General features: G+C 39.3%; 1 protein-coding gene and 1 long non-coding RNA gene across 16 annotated transcripts in view; one reads left to right on the top strand and one right to left on the bottom strand.

Annotated features, from left to right (window-relative positions):
* ESRRG (estrogen related receptor gamma) overlaps positions 1–22,439 on the bottom strand; it is a 483,548-nt gene that overhangs the window by 199,726 nt on the left and 261,383 nt on the right. The window lies entirely within an intron of this gene.
* On the top strand, positions 177–15,088 carry LOC308474394. The gene is made up of 3 exons (XR_013984687.1): positions 177–359; positions 8,485–8,560; positions 14,817–15,088. It is a non-coding gene; the product is annotated as an uncharacterized lncRNA (long non-coding RNA).

Below are 22,439 nucleotides of genomic sequence, written 5' to 3'. Positions count from 1 at the left end.
TTACATATGCAGTCCCACTGGCCCAGACAGAGGCCGGATTGGTAGGGCGTCAGCCAATCAGCGCCGGCGAGAGCAGAGGCTGCACAGATTGAGCGGAGCTCGGCAGGTAGAGACGGGCGGAGGGACTGGGGAAAGGGAGGGCGGGGGGAGGCAGAGGGAGAAGAAATAATAATAACCGACAAGTGAGAACGCGCAGATATAAACGATGCAACGTTTTCAAAGGGGCTTCCAAAGCGCGGCTGTGTCTTAACTCTAGCTTTAACTCCTTAGGGTGACCAAACGCTTTCTGCTTCTTAAAAGACAGTTTGGCAGGAAGGAGTTGCAAGCCTCAGTTCCTTTGGGGAAGATTTCATCAGAAGGTATTAAGTTTCGCGCTGCCGTTCTCTTTTCTTTTCTCCATTGCATTGTTGGCTGTCCGTGTTTTCTGTTTTGTTTTGCGATCTCGCGTCGTGACCGATTAGCAGCGCTTCTCGCTGCCCCATCCTATGCATGCTTACTCGGAAGGCAGCCGCTCCGGAGTTGCACAGGGTTTGTTTGCTTCCCAGCTCCACGTCAGCGTGTATAGGATTGCAGCCTTACAGCGCGCTGCCTTTGCAGGAAGAAAGCTCCCAGGTAACTTCGTGGGACTGACTTCTGAGTAAACATGGACTGGCTACATGAATGCATACTCTGAAATGAGTTTCAGTTGACTTGCTGGGGTTTACTGCCGAGTAAACATGTTGAGGGATTTGTATGTCATCTGAAATCCTAAACATGTTTACTTATGAATAAACATGGCTGGAATTGAAGTGTTAATTTCTCCCCCTTCATATGATTCACCTAAATTCTATTCTACATTTCTAAACTCTGAGTTAAGGGGTCTGTATGCTATCATTCTGCATTGTTGACTTTTGTAAAACAAGTAAGATTAGCAGTGTTTGTATTTTCATCACTGTGAAAAAGTGACAGGGTTCAACTGAAGAGAATTGAATGCATAACTTGCACAGAAACTAGACCATGCAGTTGTGGAGAATATATGTTTTGCCATCTCCGTGAAATAATAAGAGGTATGTTATTGATCAATATCTTTTATAAGTATTAACTGTCTTTACTTGAATTTAAGTCTTATTGATTTCAAGGAAACTTACTTTCAAATAATGCAGATTAGGCTCTTCAGCAGAGCTAAGGCTCCATACCTATATGCAGTAACTTGGTCATATGTCTCATTGAAGTCAGCAGATTCAGTTCTGGGGGAAAACATGCACTATATCCAGCTGTGCCAGCTAAAATGTAATGGTCTGATAACTATTTGTGCCTCAGCTACCTATGTACAAACTTGCACAAAAACTTCAAGAATATTTTCAATGTGGAAGCAAATGCATTGCATTATTCACATCTGTACTGACAAAATTATCCAACCCCCAATTCACTACCCTTAGCTATAGCACATCAAAGCTCCTGACCAGACAAACCCATTTAATGCAAATAAATGGACACAAAATTCCAGATATTGTTAATCAAAATACCGTTTTACAAGTACCCCCAAAATTAAACAAGAGCACAAGTTTGTCCTAATAGTCTTCGTCAATTTATGTGGCATAAATGTCATATTTATGATCTGTTTTCAGAGCAAGAATTGATTCCATCTACCTGCTGAATAAAATAATTCCAATATATCGTGATGAAACAATTGTTACAATAATAGAAAATACTTTTTTTTAAATACAAATTCAGCTGTATTGCTTGGCACTTTTTTTTGACTGAAGCACTCTGTGATGCAAATGGCATAATCTTTTAGATCAAAACAAATCAGTGCACACCCTCAGAATGCATTAATGCCTTTCACAAATGAGAGTACAACAGCTGTCTCCAAATCTATTTGACGGCTTTTGCCAAAGTAAGATGACAGAAGAAGACATATATGTAAGTGCAATGGAAATATTTGCATCCCTTTGTTTTGCTGAGCAACTTAACAGTATATAATATATTTATCCCATGTAGAGTTGAAAATCTGCTTTCCGATACATATGGGGACACACACACTTAGGAATCAAGAATCCACACAGCATAATTGGAGGTCTCACCACTACAGAAAAGCAGATAGTAAAAACATAATTAACAGTAACATTATGCTGCCTATGTTGCTAAATGTAGACTCTAATTAAGATGTAAATTTTGGATCTGAGCAGTGAATTAAAAATACTCTGGGATGCATCCTACCCAATCACTTCACAGATTTCACTAAACAAGCAAAAAATAATAGGTGAAATTTGAGTGCAACACACCTTCCTAAAAATATTTTAGTAGAATAAATGACTTGTTTGTAGCAGATTTCTTTTGATTCTGTATAATTTATATGTAATCAATATCGAAACACATTCCTATACACATGGATATCCACTCTTTTAATTCAGATAAAATTTCAATCGCTGTTCTGGCACAAGAGTTTGAAAGTCTTGTTGAATGTGCAGCTTTGTTCAAGCGTCATATAGATCTTAGTCTGCAAAGCTCTGTTCATAAGCAAAAATTATTTTCTGGAATATGGCATCATGTTCATTAAATCATCATTAGGGAATAAAAAAAAATACTTCATATTTTATTTGGGCTACTGTTTTCTTTTGTGCTGTACTTTTCCATCTGCTAAGCTTTTCATGTCCACATAGTTTCCGCTATCCTTTTTCATGCCCATGTCATCTTGCGCTTCCCCTCCGCATCACCAAATTAACTATTGCTATCTTTCCACCAGACACCTTGCAAGCATCTGTCTTTGCTGATGGTGCTGCTGCTTAGAAGACTACAGCCGTAGCATTATAATTTATGCATTCATGAAAGGCAGTTGGCCTTCTCCCCTGGGATTCAAAATGTCACCTCGACTAGACCTGGGCCTGGAATTTCAACTGCATTCTTGAACTTGGGCACACCAGTTTACAGTTCAGTTATTCTAATAAAATGAAGAAATAAATTAGGCAACTTACCAGATACTATAGCACACTCTAAAAACGCTTGTTTTATTAAAGATGCTTTCTAATTGCACGTGAAAATATAATCACAGCAAATGCTTATTACATAATGTCTAAATCACAGAAAATCAAAATCAGGAGTGTGCTCCTCTCTCTCCCTCTCTCTGCTTTACACATATATGCACATGCTAAATCAAATGCTCTAGTGTAAAAATCTTACCTCAAGGAATCCACAAAAGCAATAGTAATGGAATCAAGGCTAGGAGGGTGAGAGAAGCTGTCATGAGTATCTGCACCAGTCAATGAGCACTGCTGAGCACTGTCTACATCTTCACATCCCCTCTGTGTGTATAATTATTCCCATGAAGAGTACTGTACATCTTTAAGCGCCTTCACACTTAAGTGCTACAGACATCTCATTGCATCCAAATTGCCCGACTCCTAAACCACAGCTACCTCAAGGCTACTGAAGTAAAGACTCAGTGGCACTTTGCAGAAGCAGCATAGTTAATTGTGCCAAGCACATATTTACTCAAAATGAACACTGGAGAGAAAAAATATGGGGAGGAAATGTGTCTGCCATGCATGTTACTATTATTGCTTTGAACCCTAAGTTATATAAAGGGCATTATATACCCCCATACTTCCATATACACTGTTTCCACACCAACAAATTTCATCATTCTTTCAATTAAATTTGAATTAAAGGTAGTTAAATGTTCATCCTGGATGTCTGAAATTGATCATGAACCAATCAGAGTAACAGGTTTGCTATATCTAGCTTTCTGAATAGATTGAAAATAGACATATTTAGCTTTTCAAATTAGATAGAAAAATGTCAGGAAATGCTAAATATTAAATAGTGGTTCTGTGTAACAGGCCCTTTGCGGGCTATACTCCTGTCTTGGAAGTCTTTGCACCATAGTTTCTTCATTTTACAAAAACCAATCCTGCATTCACTTATTCGAAGCAAATGTTGCTGATTTCAGCTAAAAGTAATTAGCACTGAAGTGTTAAAAACTGTTTTGCAATTTGTCTTTCCGACTCTTCCTCAGGAAGTACAGTATAGCACATCCCTGGATACAATATAATCCCCTGCCCTCTCTCTCTCTCTCTCTCTCTCTGTGTGTGTGTGTGTGTGTGTGTGTGTGTGAGAGAGAGAGAGAGAGAGAGAGACAGAGACAGAGACAGAGACAGACAACAAAAAAACAGACATACATACACATAGACACACAGCAAATGACAAGCTTGCTCTCTGGATTTCTTTGCATACTTATATACACTTGAGCAAATGGTAGTAGATTACTACTTTAAAACCGTCAGGCACTTTCACTTATATTTAGCAGAAGTAATGATCACCCTGCCTGGATTTTAGACAAGCTGTATTAAAATATGCTTTCAAATACAAGCACAAACATGTGTGCATGTGTGTGGACGTGTGCACACTGCATCGCTTTTCCTTATATAAACTCAGACGGGTGAAGCACAAAGTTTCTTCAGTAAGAAGTCATAATAATTATATATCAATATAACATATGCAGTCTAACCGACTGACCACAACCACAATTCTTCAGGGCTAGCCCCTGTTTGTTTATGTTAGTACATAGGTAGGTATAACAGTTACTCCCCCCCCCCCGCCCAACTTAAAATCTCTATTGAAATGCTCAGGGGGCAGGCAGTACCTTGAAAAAATATAGTATAGTTAAAAAATGCATTACCTATATCTCCCCTCAGTAGTCCATCAACCTCTTTTTCTAGCACGTTTCCTTAGAGAACCAAACAGTGTTACTGTCTCAAGCAGCCAAGGAGAAGATGACTGAGGGAATTCAGTCACTCTGTTTAATTAATACAGGATTATTTCACTTTCATTTTGTGAAGCTAATAATATGACTGGTGGAATGTCAGTAAAAATTAAATCGTAAACTAGTGCAGTGCCATGGGGAAACCTTACTTTAGTTATGAAGTATTCCCAGTAGAAATCTTGAAAAATCGTATACATATTTACACTGGTAAAATACCACATGCTGTTTCATGGAATGCTGAAAGAATTCAAGAATCTGTGTGGCATGTATCAGAGAGCAAGAGTTAGCGTTTTCAGATTATACATTAATAAGCAGGTTGAAGGTATGTTGTTTCCTGAATGTTAAAGCACCACATGCTAAATGGAGAAGTACGCTCAAGGTCAGTGTTGCATTTTGGACAATCTCAGCCGCTGTGATATTATGATAATCACACTTAAAATATTCGTATAGAAAGAGCAAATTAGGCTTTTCACTAGAAAGATGATTATGATAAACAACAATTCTGAAGGGGACAAATTCATATTGCTTTCCTTCCCCGACAATAAATTGCTGCTCCTTATTAGGAGTGTGGTGCTTCTTGTAGAAATAAGTCACCACACTATTCTGTTTGAGTTACCTTTTTATTCTTCAAAGACACAGCGTTCGAAGAGAAAACAATAGCTCACTTCTTCCCCTATATCTAAACTAATATTTAAAAGCTACCAGTCCGCAAAACGAAAAAGGTCTCTCGGAAAACAAGCAGGCATCAACACCCATCCTGAAATAAGATTAGGATTGTAACTCTGACCAGTTGTGGGACAAGATCAGATAGATCTCCCTCCCTCAACTCTTCTCTCCACAGCTTCCTACCTAAATGGAAGCTCCAGGCACTAAAAATAGAAAAGAAGATGGAGTGCAAATATTTCCCCAGTGAAAACACCAATAATCTTTACCGTGAGCTGACACGAATTGCTTGTTACACTGCCCTAGGATATCATGGCCTGGAGCGACAGCACACACACGCACGCACACAAACACACACACTCAAAGACACTAACCATCTCCAAAGCCACAGTAATGTGTGTTAGTATATGTGCATTTTGCAGCGGCCTTATGAAATCTGACTTCTAGCTGCTACACCTGCCATACAAAGCCCATCATTTGTAGCCTGCCAGGGTTTGTTTTCCCTCTGAATACCTTTGCCCATCTTTCTCTCCTTTCTCTCCCCCTCTATTCACTTTTCTCTGGCATTTATATTATTAATGTTATTGCTATTATTACTGTCCAAGCATAAGCTGATCCACGGGGGAGCCTGTGTAATTTAACCCCTGAAGCGCTAAATTTCTTCACATGTGCCAAAGACACAGGTTTGTTGTTGCCTCTAGCAATATCCCAGGAAGACGAGTGATGGCGGTGTCATATCATCACATAGTGACTTAATCTATTGCGACACCCAGGGAATGGGCAACTGAAAAGATTTACGGAACATGTTTTTAACTGCATACAAACGTGCTATTCCCATTTCCCAATAAGCCAGAGTCACTGGGATCAAACCAGAACAAATTTCACCCACCTTCCACTCCCAGTTCCAAATATTAAGCCCTGTGTCATCCAATCATCCTATTTCATGAGTTGAAATCCCAATGTAAAATATAACTCTGATAAACAGCATTTGTAACCTCTTATTTCTTCTTTTGTTCTTTTCACGTCTCCTGATTAACAAGCAGTCAGAGCGTGTTGAATTGCTGAATAGTGCAGCCTTAGCATGATCAGCCACTCGCTAGAGAAAAGAATCTTACTTCAGTATCCTTTAAAAATGGTCTGACTGGTATCAGAGACTTGTTTCAAAAACAACTCGTTAATGAGCAACACCTAAAAGTAGGAAGGGCTTGATATTCACATTTTAATATTTAGCTGCAATAAATATTGACAAAAAGAAAAATCACCTGTACTGTGTAAAGGCAAAATGATATATATTCATTCTCACACCATGACATGTTAAATATGAGGATCTTTATTTTGCTTTCTGTAAAATTCCATTTCAAGCTAACATGTTCAGATATAATACAAGTTAGGCGTTATTATATCTATGTTTAGATGGAGTTCCAATGGATATTTTTTTTGTCAACCTGGAACACCAATGATCCATTGTTGTGGCAGGGTCAGCAGCTCAGACACTGACTACTGCATTAATATTTTACACCGAGTAGATCTCAGGATCATGTGTGCTTACCACCGTTAGTGACGTGAATGATACACACACAAGTGACATGTATTATTTGGCCCATTTCCATATCTTGGCCTAAAACTACCGTAAGTATGTGTAATTTGCCCAATATCTATTATCCTTCCACCTCTGAAGGGGGAGGAATAACAATGGAAACCAGAATTATTAACATTGCAGAATTGCAGTGCATTGTAATGGATAACATGAGCTCATTCTCCAGACCCACCACATGCCAAAGATTATTAGGGTCATTTTATGTATTTATTATAAAAAAGTATTATAAAAATGTACTCTATCTTTCCATCATATACTCAAGACTGCTTATACAGATGACGTTATATCCAAACCAGCCCAATGATTCTGGCCCTAGAACTATTTTTTATTTATGAAGAATATGCAATGAACAAGATTCCCCCTACAAATAATTTGGTGTTGCAAGAATGTGAGAAGAGCTTTGCTCAATCAGGCCAAGGATCCATCCAATCTACAGCAGTAGCCAGCCATATTAATAATAATAATAATAATAATAATAATAATTCATTATATCATCCTATACCCAGAGGTCTCACTCTAGGAAGTCAACAAGCAGGGCACTGTATGTTCCCAAAGTTCAGAAATACAGTGGTATCTCGGTTTAAGAACAGTCCGGTTTAAGAACAATTTGGTTTACAAACTCCACAAAACCAGAAATAGTATCCCAGTTTGAGAACTTTACCTAGGTCTAAGAATGGAATCTGAATGGTGGAAGGGCACTGGCAGCAGGAGGCCTCATTAGGGAAAGTGCACCTCAGTTTAAGAACGGTTTTGGTTTAAGAACGGACTTCCGGAACGGATTAAGTTCGTAAACCGAGGTACCACTGTATACTGCCTTGAAATGGCTATCACGGCTAATATGGGGACATAGTAGCACAAAACCCTAAACTATGGTTTAGAACTATGTGAAAGAGCCTCAATGAGCCCTATCAAATTATCAGGTTTCTCTGTGCTCCTGTCCTCCTAGTGCATGGCCAGGAGGAAGACTTTTGCCTAGTTTTGATTCACTTTTAAAGAAACTTTGCTTTGAACCAGCAATCCTGGATTAAAGCAAACCCTGATCAGTTTTGAAATAAGCCAAATTCAAACCATGAATTGTGAAGCTAACTTATTAAATTGGACCCAGTTTGTTTTAAACTGGGATGCCTGGTTAGGACATAGCTCTAAACTGGAATTCTGTGAAAGTGAAACTAAACAGGGCGGAACTTTTCCTCCCCGCAATGTGGGAGGAGCATGCTAGCCCAACACTTTGTTCAGGCTCACTCACATAGCGCTAAACATTTGTTTAGCATTATTGTCTAAACTGGACATAACTTATTGAATTCTTTTAAAAGAGCATTAAAGCAGAAGTGGTGGAGAAAGTATGATTCCTTGCTGTTTTAGGCTTATGGTAGAATCTGTTTTGCTATTTGCTTTTATTATTGGTTTAGTTTTACAGTTGTGCTGATTACTGATTGATACTTTTAATGGGTTTGTGATATAATACTATTTTATTTATCAACAGAATTTTGTTATAACTTGATTAAGTGCAACTAATTAATGAATAAAACATCTAAAGGAAGAAGTACCAGCTATTTGAGGTCAGTGCTACATTTACTGTTCTGGGTTGTGTCAACCTATACTAATCCTATCAGCCCCTGATCTGCTACTTAGATTACTGGCCATGAGCATGAAGATTGACATTTTTTTAAATCAAGTCACCTAACCCTTATGAAGCCGTGAACGTAGGAATTAATAGTCCAATCCTAAGCATACCTACTCAGAAGTCTTATTTAATTCAGGGGGGCTTACTTCCCCATAAATGAGTTAGGATTGCAGCCTAAGCCATTGCAGGATTTGAGTGTAATAGCATACCTGCCTACTCAGATACAAGCTCTATTTACTTCAGTGAGTCTTACACCCAGGTAAATATTTATAGGATTTCTACCTAATTGTATCCCTACCCCCAACAGAGTTATGACCATATAGATTTCAAGCAGAAGACATTATTCATGCAATTTATATAGGAACTATACCACCTGATGATAACAAGAACTTTTAAAGGAAAATAATATATTTTAATTCAGGATTTTTCAGCTGTGTTGAACACAAATGGCACTATTGTTAGAATCCACATAGCTGTGCTTAGTGCATAGATTATGGCTTAGTGAAAATGCAGAGCATGTGGGCTCTTGTCAAGAGATCACAGCTGTTGTGCTGCTGTGCAGCACTGAGCTAAGCCATGCATTGACTTAGCATGTCATCCAAACTCGGGCTCATGCTTTCCATCCAGCTGTAACCAAGGTTCTTTTCTAGACTTGTGGCTCATGGTTCATCTGGGAGAGCTAAACCACAAGCCCAGGTTCAGACAACATAGTAAGCAAGCTGCAGAGCAGCTGCAAAATGAAATGGCAGTTGTGAAGCAGCCACCTCCTCCCTGGTAGCCTGCACATTTGCACTAACCCAGGCAGTATACTGTACTCTTCAATGTGATCTTTTTGCAGCTAGACATTTCCATTATTGTTCATTTCTATTGATCAGTCAGTTAGGCCTATACCATAGTTGTCAACTTTTCCCTTTTCTTGCAAGGAATCCTATTCGGAATAAGAGAATTTCCCTTTAAAAAAGGGAAATGTTGACAGCTATGGCCTATACAATTATTCAGCACCAGTCAACAGAGTTAGCTCTGTAATATATAAATACTCATACTCCCTTTCTTACCAGACTAAGTCACACACCTGCTAATTTGAAAAAAGTCTCCAGTTTTTCTCATTCTTAATATGAAGAAATGGCTTCTGGAAAACAATTGTTTCTTTTTTCCTTCTGACATGGGAGCTGCTAGTGGAAATAGTTTTACACAGCTAATAGAAAATATGCAAAAAGCTACTAAATTTCTGTGCTACTAATAAAAACAATTAAACGTAACTTAAAAATAGCCCAATGAACACCTGATAGCAAGAAATGATCAAGATGTACATCATCTTGTAAAACTGGAAAATTATTATGCAACAGTTAATACCAAAATATTGATCCCTTGTTACACAGTTGATACCACATCCCCAAATAGAGACTCTGTATCCCTTGCTAGTCTGAATGTAACCTAGGACCACACCAATATACTTTGGCACCTGAGTCAGATAATGCAAATAGTAGCTTCCCCATGGTAAACAATATTCCAAAATTCAGTTTCCCCCTACCTTTTATAACAAAAACAGATTTATAACAAATCTGCTGTCTGCACAGCAGCCTCAGTCTGTCAGCAGGGGCAGCCCTGATGTAGCTACATGTCAAAGATACTATTGTCTTGTCTTAACGTCTCTCTTTCTTTCAATACTCTCCTCACCTGCAGCACTTATCTTTGACTTAATATCTCTGTAATTAATTGAAACTGGCTCCTCCTAAGCTTTGTCACCTTTCACCTATCAGATTGGGTTTGAATTCCCCTGCCCCAACCTTGAATACTCTTCATGTACATAACTGGAGACCAACTATTGAATGTATGTCTTTAGTCTTCTGCCATAGTGGCTATAGAGATGGTGTTGATCTTTAGTACACATACAAAATACAGAATTAGATAATCATATAAGTTAGGAAAATATGTGTTTTTCCACTTGAAATGTATACAAATAATCTCCAGTACAACTTAATTGGGCAGAAAATTCTCACTGGAGCCTTTAATAGAAAGCTCAATTCATTTCGCTGGGACGCAGGTGGCGCTGTGGGTTAAAACCACAGAGCCTTGGGCTTGCCAATCAGAAGGTCGGCGGTTCGAATCCCCACAATGGGGTGAGCTCCCATTGCTCGGTCCCAGCTCCTGCCAACCTAGCAGTTCGAAAGCACGTCAAAGTGCAAGTAGAAAAATAGGTACCGCTCCAGCGGGAAGGTAAACGGCGTTTCCGTGTGCTGCTCTGGTTTGCCAGAAGCGGCTTAGTCATGCTGGCCACATGACCCGGAAGCTGTACGCTGGCTTCCTCGGCCAATAAAGCAAGAGGGGTGCCACAACCCCAGAGTCATCCGCAACTGGACCTAATGGTCAGGGGTCCCTTTACCTTTACCAATTCATTTCAAATATGGCATCTCCAGAGAAAAAATTCTGAAGCAATATGGGGGGGGGGGTTGAGTGTGTGTGACCTGAGATGGAATGAGTTGTACTCACGTCCCGCTTGCAGACTTCCCACAGGCTTCTAGTTGGCCACTCTTGACAACAGGATGCTGAAGTAGACAGGCCATTGGCCTGATCCAGCAGGCTCTTATGTTCTTAATGCACATTAAGTTTTATGTAAGCAACAAAGAAAAAATTCATGATACCCTTCAATTTTCAAGAAACATCAATCAGAGGCAGAAGCACTGCAGTCTCTGTGACAAAACTTTCTTGTGAAATCTTGGACTCTTCCTGAAGCTACTCTCCTTACAGTGACACTAGCGAGTGGCTCAGCACCTCAAAACATGTGATTCACTGGCAACAAAAGGAAAAAGTTGCTTTAATAGAAAAGGTGCTTTTTTAACAAACCCTTTATCCACAAGTCCCATGTCAGAAATATGTGCATTCTAAACCAAAATTAAGGGCAATCACATTAAGTAAGCAATACAGATTACAAGTAGCTGCAGCAACAGAAATGCCCGCTATACCTCCTTCCCAAAATCCTGAGAAAAGAGATGTGCCTGCTGCTGAAACAACATCAGTGTCATGGCGAGAGATACCTCAGAGAGTAGGTCATTCCAAAGGTGAGGGACCACTACAAAGAAAGCCTGCCCATGGGCCCCTGCCCCACAAATCTCATTAGATGTGAGAACCACCACCAGTGCTTCCCCTGCACATCTAATTTTAATGCTCTCCCTGTTAAACTTAAGGCTAAATAAAAGTTTCTTCAGTACCAGACCCATGGTGTGAAATATTTCACCAGAACATCAGCTGTGATCTTCAAAGTGACTGTATAACACTTCAGACTTCAGGGTCAGACTGCTTTTTAAAAATGCAAATATAATATGATGCCATCAGACAAGGCATTAACAAAAGGACAACAAAATATTTTGGTAACACTTGATTGTCCATTTCCTTTTGTACCATTCATATTTGTTTTTTGAAATCATTAAGTCTGTCCTCAGTAATACATTCGGCAGTAAAACAAGCATGATTTCTCTTTCAGTAACTATCTAAATAAATTCTCAAAGTCATATTGAAATAGTTCCTTGTATATCATGTTCCTTCGAAACAAGTGATTGAATTAAGAGTTTCTAGATGAAGTCAAGTACTTAAAGCAAATCAGAATTTTTTGTCTTCAGCCACTATGAAAACAGAGATTCAAGATGAAAAGACCGTCTTGCCTTTTTTCCTAGCTTACACGGCTTGGCTCGTTTATTTTCCCAGTAGACACTCTTGCAAATCAGGCTACAGCTACACTTGGAAGTGCAGGGGTCTAGCTCCTGACCTCAGTTAGGTTAGTCCATCCCAGCTGAAGAGCTCCCCCTTAGATCACTGACTTGCTATTATTCTGTGGTTAATAGGCCTGACCTGTGCAATATATATAATAAAAACCTGGCTACAGTCCTATCTCTAGTTTGAATGCATACCAATTCTGTATCTGACGCTTGCTATATAATGAAAGGCAAACAATGAAAGGGCCAAATCAGTTTTACCAAAAATATATTTGTCCAACAGTGTGGTGCAAAGATGCTCCCAATTTAGTCTGAGCTGTTTATGTTGCACTGGATGAGGGAGTTAAAAACAGCACCACATAAAAATCAAGGCATCTTGTGAGAGAGATACGTTTCCTTTCAGACAGCTTTTTCTTTAACCTGTGGCTAATTAAAAAATAAATAAATCCTGGTATCTATGGGAATTTTCTTACAAGCAGGAAGCCTGTTAAAGAGAAAGTAGCAGCACAACTCTCCCCCCCACTCCAGCATAGCCCCCTTATGTCACATTTGCATTTCTATTCCGCTGAACTGCCTGACAATGAAGCAAATGGGTTTGCCTTATCTGTACAATTCTGGACAACAGAGATTTCTAAGCCATACAAAAGAACAGCCTTACCATTCAGCGGTTCAACACTTTCCACTGCAGTCCCCCAAGATCCTGCGGGGAATGCTGTCACATAAACACCTGTCCCTACCAAAAACAAAAACAAAAAAACCCCACCCTTAAACTGTCACATGTCATGGGCCGGGGGGGGACTAATTTAAAACAAAACAAAATATCTAGCATGATTTTCTCGAAAGGAAGCTAACCTCAAGAAGGGAGGAAGAGGAAAGAATTATTAAGACCCCACTATTAAAAGCTTAACCCCAGATTAAATTATGTACTCTAGGAATGTCGGGGGGGGGGGCATACAGTTTATACAAAATTGCTGGTCCCCCCCCCCTACCCCTTTGTTTTGGCGCCATCAGAGTAGGGCTCCATCAGATTCAATCTACATGCAGAAAAAAAGAATTTAAACCTGCCAATTTGCTGTAGTTTTAAAAAAATCAAATAACACTTACAAGGCAGTTCTGATGACTTGTGCCTGTGAGAATATTTCAAACTAATTCCTTTAAAATTAACATCTTTCCACTGATAAGTTAAAAGCAATACCAGATTACCAGTCAGGCACTAGCTGAAATCTCCAGATCAGCTCTGTGTTATGATGAGACTTACACTAGCTATAACACTGACTAGGACTTATAAAGGCAAGAAAAGTTCTGATCCAGAAACATCCAAGCTTCATGCTAGCTGTTACATTCTGTCTCCTTATGCCAGTTCTCTGACTTGTACACAGTAAAGCAGGTATCATGGGAAACATGGGCTTCAAAGAATATCCATGGGAAGAACTGGAACCATAAGGGAATCTGGTAGAAGGGTATAAACAACCTATTTATAAGGATGTCAATACCATACATTCCCATAATAGCATAGTTGCTGTTTCCCATGACTCGATCCCATAGCTCTTTGGCAAACTATAATAAAAAGGCTACAGTAAGATATTAAAATCATGTAGGAGGGAAAACTTACATGTGGTGTAACCACACCAGCTTCCCCACAGGCCAGTTATGCTGTTGTGGGTTGTACCCAAAAGACTGTGGTAATGAATCAGATCACTGGTGACCAATGTGCATTCTAGTCCAGAGATGATCACAGTCCAAAGGAAGATTCCTAAGGGGAAGCAGGAACTCTTTCCTAACACAATTTAAGAAGGTACCTGAGCCCTATTGAGAAATTGTTCACTACATATAATCGCACCCTAAACACCATGCTTTGAGACCAACGTATCTGTAAAGGGCTAGCTATGCACATTCAAGTGAACATGTGCAAGCACACCACATAACTGAGAAGCCTGCAAAAAAACCAAGTCCCCCTATATGTGTTTAGCTGATGTGTAGCTGAATTTCTGAATAGGACTAATGATTGATTGACAGTGAAATTTATGGAAGCAATCACCAACATTTCCCAAAGTTCTTTCCATTGGTGTCTTAGAATTGTGGTTTTCACAGTGCATTCTGGGGATTCCTGGTATCCTTCAGAAACTCGCCAGAGGTTCCTCAAGGATAAAATTCATAAATCTCCACAAGCTTCCCTGAATGGCTTGTTTGCCATTGCAGATTTTCTCCAGCAACATGGAACCACAGGGGAGTGCTGTGACCAAAGCATCTATTTACATGGAGCAATGGTGAGGCTCAGGAGACCTAGCCAGTGCTATGCATAAACTCTGTCCTCGAGAACACGCTTCTGAATCAAATGTACAGCACAGGTTCCCTGGGAAATGTACAGGGGTTTCCTGGAAAACTAATTGAGGTGGAAAGAATTCCTTGAAAATGTAAAGTAAGAGCATTGTTTTCAAACAACATGTCAAGGGACCATGTAACTCTTCTTCTTCCCCACAGTCTGACGATGAGTGAATATAGAAAGCAGAACTTACTATCTTCTTTGGTGAGATTTCAACAGTTACAAGTTCTATTACTATATGGTCACATTCCTGGTAAAAAGTTACTTTCTACGCCAAGTTTTTCAGCACTGCTATCTGGAGCTGAAAGCCCCTATTCCCCTTTCATTTCTCAATTTTATTTTTTTGTATGTATAAAGGGAAATTAAAGAATAATAAAAAATGAGAAATTTGAATTTAGGTATGAGTAAGAGAGAAACCTATAAATAGCATTGTTAGATTACTGGTTGACATCCATCATAATCTTCAACAATATGTGTGACGCACCATTTTATTTTATTAGTATTTGGTTATGAATTATGCACCATATTCCATCTGTTCCTTTTGCTGGCTCTTTGCCACCGCAGCCTCAGTACTTCACAGTTTTCAATATGTCATTCTAGTTTGTTTACTCCAAGACCCATTTGTTTTGCTTTTTCTCTGATATCAACTATTCATCCTTTTGTGTTTCTCTCTGTAGCTTTCAGCTTCTGTTCAAGTGTTTATATTTCTGTTCCATTTATCATAGTTGACAGTATATGCTATACAGGTGTCAAGACAGGCTAGCAAAGGTTTCCTCCTCTTCAGCTTTCCATAAATATGCAGAATTGCTGGCACGAGGGGGGGAATATTAACAGTGGGTAACTGAGAAAAGGGGATTACTTTAAGATGCAACCAAATAAGTTCCCATCCCTACTTTCCCATTTATCTCTTATTTTGGGGGGGGATTTGGTATTTTTGTTTGCAAAGTCAATTGAAAATACAGAAAATCCAACACCTCAATTCACCATGCGGGAGAGCAATTGGATGAAGAGGAGGTGTGTCTCTACCCTGTCTGGCTCTGTCAGCAGGGCAGCTCTGCCAGCAAGGAGAGGTCCTGGTGTGCCCACCCAAATGGCAGGTTGGAGGAAGCTATCACGAGCTGCTTCCCCACTAGCGGTAGGCAGTGGAGACTCCTGAAATGGGGGCTGGGCTGGCACAGGATCCACTGGATCCTGAACTGGCCCTGCTGGCATCAAGTAAAAGCAATGGGTCTGATCTGGGCCTCTTCACTTTGCCAGGATGGGAGCTAGCATACCAAAGGGACATTTTTACTGTCCCCAACACCTTTTACCCTGGCGGTATAAGTGGCAGAGCTATGGATCAAGTTGCAATAATGCCATCCAAAGATTAGGATTATGTGACTCAATAAAAAAAAGTATCACAAAGGACTCATTAGAGATCCACTTGGACTAGTAATCATTTGGATAGTTCTAGGTAGGCATTCTGTATCCATTGGTCAGTGGCCAAGAATATAAAAATGGGAGATTGGCACAGAGCAGTACTGATCTGTTTACAGAATCAGGCCTGATCCAGAATTTGCATTACTATTAATAGAGTCTAGACGCAGGGAATTTTGATACTTTGACTAATCTAAGCATGCAGCAAAAGGAGGTAAGATAATCTTGATTTCTGCAGTTGCCTGGTAGCCCACACATGACAATGAATTGCATGCAGGCAAGTATACAAAGTTGAATGCAGGCGAGGGAGTGGGCTGGTAGAGGAGGGATTTAGTGCTATGTGCCTCCTTTGTGTAGTGGGCTGCCAAAGGAGGAACGCCCCTTCCTCCAAACCCAACACAGAAACGGGTGGGCTGCTGGAAGGGGACCAAACTCTTTGTCCCTCTCCTGCCAACTCTCAGCAGGCTAGTAAGAATGTTTGCAGGTAGCAATGTTTGTAGGCTTACACAACGCTGACATAGCAGAATGCTGGCAACCCTTCCCCTTCACAAGCTATTGTGGTGCAGCCTATTCAATCACTACTACAACCTTCTACCACCTGAATTCTACTGCATATTAGTTGTCTGGGGAAAGGTTCCCGGAAGACCTCGATTGAACTGCCTCGCCTACCTTCTTGACTGTGAGACTTATATCTACAAATAAAAGCAATTTCAGCAACTGCATCAATTCACTTATTCTTCACCTCATACACCTCACCAGATTTTAAATCTATTGAACTTATTCATTCATCCTATTTATCATATTTACTCGAGTCTAATGTGCCATCAAATCTAATGCGCACCTCAATTTTCAGAACCTTGAAATAAAAAAAGTATTTGCTGGTAAATGTGCCATTGATTCTAAAGCCCTCGTTAATTTTCGCAACGTAATTTGGCCAAAAAAGGTGAATATTAGATTCGAGTAAATACTGTATTTCAATCAAAATTATTACCAGAATATTTCCACCACATATATAACATTTTAATCACTGTAACACACTGAAGGCTTTAATTTTTTTCAGTACAGTTTTGCATGCTGAACTATTTTGCAAACTGTAAAACAGTACACACATCTTCTCCCTGCCTATTTAGTCTTGTGATTTACTACCTCTATGTTTTTTAGACATCCACTGATCAGATACAGAAATGTGTGTGTTGGGGAGGTATGTTTTCAAGCCTATTTAATGAATATTAATACATATCAATTCAGAACACTTGAAGTTATTGAGCTCTCAGCACTGAGGCAAAATATACCTTTTTAAAATGGTACTTCAATACCGAGGATTGACAATTAAGGAAGAATCATTGACTCAGATTCTGTCTTTACTTACATTGTTATATGCGGGCTTACTGCCATGTTTGTCCCAGAGCGTGAGAAGCAAAGTGGGTGACAATTTTTATTAGACAAATGCTTGCCGGTGAGAGTGCAGCAGCTTTTGACCTTCACACAGCCCAATCCACAATCCTGTTAAGATGAAAATCTTGGACTTAAGCCCATTCAATTCCATTCACTTCAATGAGACTAATTCTGCTTAAAAGAAAATATTTTGTCTCGAGAGAATTGTGCATAAAATTAAGAGAACCAGCACCTCATGAAAGAGCTCTGTTTAGTTTCACATCTTACACATGTACTGGATAAAATGGATGGGTCTCAGGGAGACTGATTTTAAGCCTTTGTCATATACAGTGGTACCTCGGGTTAAGAACTTAATTCGTTCTGGAGGTCCATTCTTAACCTGAAACTGTTCTTAACCTGAGGTACCACTTTAGCTAATGGGGCCTCCTGCTGTCGCGATGCCGTCGGAGCACAATTTCTGTTCTCATCCTGAAGCAAAGTTTTTAACCCGAGGTACTATTTCTGGGTTAGTGGAGTCTGTAATCTGAAGCATCTGTAACCTGAAGTGTCTGTAACCTGAGGTACCACTGTACATTAATTTATTTAGGATAGTTAGAATGTATGTTCTAAATCCCACTGCTTCTGCTTCTAAATACCTTCTAAAGTTTAATGGAACTTGGTTATACAGTCAACTCTCTGAAAGTCCAAATTATGAAGGCCACCAAATGCCAAACTCACGAACCATTAAGAAAGCATACCAGTCTGTTGATATGTCTCCCCCAGAAAGTGGTAGAAGTAATCTGGTGGAGTAGAGGGAGATATCAGTTGCCAAACTGAATGTTACTCTGTTGCATCCACACTATATGTTTAAAGCACTCTTATACCACTTTAACAGTCACAAGTCCTCCAAATAATCCTGGGAATTGTAGTTTAAGAGTGTTAGGAGTTTTGGCTCTGTGACCACTCTCCTAGCAACCCTTAACAAACTACAGTTCCCAGCAGTCTTTGGGGGTAAGCCATGACTGTTAAAGAGTGCTTTAAATGTATAATGTCAAAGTGACCACAATTTGATACTACTTTGACTCTTCAGGATTGACTGTCCAGTCTGCATAAATAGGAAATATATTTCTTAAATTGTAGTCATTGGGATTCTAAAAAAAAACTTAGTTATTGCCTGCATCTCTGTGCAAGACATGCCATAAACAATGCACTGATAAAGCAGTGTACACATATATGCTTTGAATGGACTCTGTTTTCTATACCATCCCATGAACTGTGTGTAAGGCACAGAACCATCACATCTAGAAAAACAAGGCATGCCACATGGCAAAATAACAAACCAAGAGAAGCCTAAAACAAATTATGAAAACTATGAAACATGTAGATTAGGTGATGTGAGGCCACCCTTGAGCCAAGTCCAGAAGCTACAGGTATGGCAGAATGCCACCGCAGATGGGAGCAGATGGCTGACAGTGTGTTGCACCTCTTCTGAAACATCTGCACTAGCTGCCTTTATGCTACTGGTTCAAGATCAAGGTTCTTGTGTTGCTACACAAGTCCCTAACAACTTGGGTCCAAGAAACTGTAAGGACCACATAATATCCCCTTACAGCTTGCTCACTCCAGATCACCTTTAGGGGTGATGTTAGTAATAACAGAGACTCAGCTAACTTCAGTCCCATGCCGTGGAACACTCTTTAAGCAGAGACTGAACAGGCATCCTAGCTTTTGACTTTCAGGTGTTTCTTAAAGGACATTATATGCCAACAGGCCTTGCAGGTGTTTAAAACTTTCTTGATTGAGCCAGTCCTTTTAATAATAATGAAGAAGAAGAAGAAGAAGAGGAGGAGGAGGAGGAGGAGGAAGAAGAACAGAGAGGAGGAGTTTGGATTTGATATCCTGCTTTATCACTACCCGAAGGAGTCTCAAAGCAGCTAACATTCTCCTTTCCCTTCCTCCCCACAACAAACACTCTGTGAGGTGAGTGGGGCTGAGAGATTTCAGAGAAGTGTGACGGGCCCAAGGTCACCCAGCAGCTGCATGTGGAGGAGCGGAGACGCGAACCTGGTTCACCAGATTACGAGTCTACCGCTCTTAACCACTACACCACACTGGCTCTTCATCTTGTCCTTAAAGGTGCTTTATGCTGTATACCATCTTGATAGTTTATGAGACTGTGATATATAAATACTTTTATTTAAAAATAAATAAATAAATACAACGAAGGGATACATTGGAGCATCTATTCTATTGCTTCTCTCCTTGTATTTTAATTTTTCATGATTCCAGGTAGATTCAGATGGTTGTTTCTTTCTTATCACTGCCAAATTTGGGGATAATTCAAATATGTGGTTGTTGGTCTAAAGAAAGGTATTATCAGAAATGCTACTGTGCCTTGGAACCTTTCGTTCCACAGGGATTATACACTTTGCTGTTTGGAAAAGACATCAAACAATAGGGGGGGAAACTATTACAATTCATCCTCAGTCAACTACAGTCATCCTAAAATACTATTTCATTCAGTCTAATTATTTCTTTGCAACTATGCCGGTATGCTCACATTATTATATAGAGAATAACTAATTAGTTTCCCATATAAAAGTTTAATTAATGTGACAAGGCTATTGCATTTTTCCTTTAACAAGCATCCCATTTTGCCTGTGTGTGTGTGTATGAGAGAGGGGGGGGGAGCGGGACAGAGAGAGAGAGAGAGAGAGAACAGTTTCACAACTGAGTGCCATCATGTGCACTGGGGCAAATCCTACCCTATTGACCAATGCTACACATTTGTTTGCATTGTCTCTCTGGTTCAACAAGTCTGCACTGACAGCACCTGTTAAAGCTGCTTCAACTAAGCTGTTCTGCATTTGCCTAGCTGGATTTGGGTTTCCTGGATCCCTGACTGAATACAAAGTGAGCAGAAAAACCACTGTTTGGCAACAAGCACAGTGGGGAATACACTGTCTGTTGGTATACAAATGCGCAAATGTGTTCCTCATAACATCTCTAAGGGAGCATGCTGCTTGAGTTTCAGTGCTGTTGAGATCAAAATGATCTCCTTTGTTGTCAGTTGTTTAAAAGCAGCTGTTTAATGTAACTTCAAATGATCTGCTTGAATGAAGTTGTCATTCTTGCTTTCTCATTTAACATAGTTAAAAAGCAGTATCTGGCCACAATACACTATTTTTCTGTTGTTCTTCTGAAAAGTTATACATTTCACATATTTCAGGTATCCTAGCACAATAATGAGCACCAAATAGAAATGCTAAAATGTATATATTTGGACTCCAAAATTCTCTTTTCTGAAAGTGTACTCTATAGATATTTTTCTGTTAAAATAGGACACCCTCCACAGCTCCACAAATGAATATTCCACAAATTAAAGATGAACACCACCACTTATCAGTGCTCCTAGAAAGTGGAGATACTTACTGCATTTCCTTAAAATGACACAGATTAAAGCAATTCGGTTCTTACCAATACTTATTAAGTAGGAAAATTCAGTAAGCATTTTTCATTTGGATAAACAGATTGAAAGCACACAGTACTACCTAATCTTTAAAAATATTGGCAGTCCTCTAATGAACAATAGAGGGCACTAATGCTTCTAATCTGGCAAAAGCATCACATCAGAGGGAAGAAAGTAGCAAGGCAACATATAGCACACAAACCCCATCATATATTCTAAAGATGTATAACAACGTACATGATTGCATTTCTAACAGTTTTCACTATCCTCTAAAAGTTGCATTTTGCTTTATAGAAATAAAGTGATTATATGGTGCGCAGCATTCCAAGTTTGGGAAAGTGTTTTCATTAAGCTTTCTTCATAAAAAGTATTATTAAGTATATTTTGTCACATTATTCCTGGTCAGATATCTGCAGCTGTTATACACCCATTTTTAAAAAAGGTTAGCTTCACTTAACACAAGATATAAAATTTGATTTATTTGTTTGTTTGTTTAATTATATTTGCCTAGTTATATTTTAAAGATAGATGCTATAGGCTAACAAAGGAGCCAAGCACAGGTAAATAAAGCCAGTCGCCAGATATCAAAGTGATATCTGCTACATACACAGTTGTTGACATAAAAATGCAAAGGCACACAGCACAATCCAATACATGTCTTCTCGAAAGTAATTTTACAGTGGAGCTAACTCCCAGGTAAATGTGCCTAGGATTGCAACTACAACTTGTAACTGAAGGATAATTTGCCATTCAAATTAGTTAGACATCTATAGGTATCGTAAAATATATCAAACACCAACAAGTAAACATTTCCCCCTTTGGTTCATATGCAGTTTAACATTAACGTGAGAGAGGTGAATTTCTCTGTAACATACTAACCTGCAAAAGATAAATAAATCAAGGTTATCTATTGTCCCCCAAATGCAACAAAACGTTAATATTTCCTGATCATCTACTAGTAGTATTCACTTTGGCTTAAAAAGCACCTGCAGGTTCATATTATAGATGTGAAGCAACATTAAGCTTTCACAGTTGCTAAAGACCTCTGCTTCTGAATAGCAACTGAGACACCTTGGGCACAATTCTTGACATCAACATGATCCATTAATTTTTTTTTATTTTTGGCCCTGCTGCTTTCTGTGGAATCATTGTTTAAATCAATTTTGCAAGCCCAACTTCATCAGTATACAAAATTTGTACATGCCCTTTTTATGGTCCAGATCCAAAGCTTACTGAAATCAGCATGAGCAACCTCATTAAACAGTTTCAAAACAAGACATCTGTGCTTTGCTATGTTTATGGGAGCGTGCAATATGTTGGCTTCTAAATATTTCTTAGTGTCTGTAAAGTTCTCAAACAACACATGCTATTGGAAAGCTGTACTTACAAGTCACCAAGAGTACACTGAGGAAGGGATAAGAAACATTATTTTGGCTGTGTATGTACCGTATTTATCATTTTACTGAATCACATCAAAGATTGTCAGAGCAGAGAAACAACCAGCTCACATCCAACTGGCTGA

This window comes from Podarcis pityusensis (assembly GCF_964106645.2).
Source record: "Podarcis pityusensis genome assembly, chromosome: 3".
Classification (NCBI taxonomy): domain Eukaryota; kingdom Metazoa; phylum Chordata; class Lepidosauria; order Squamata; family Lacertidae; genus Podarcis; species Podarcis pityusensis.
Note: the sequence above shows the minus strand (reverse complement) of the source record. Positions and strands in the feature narration are given on the sequence as shown.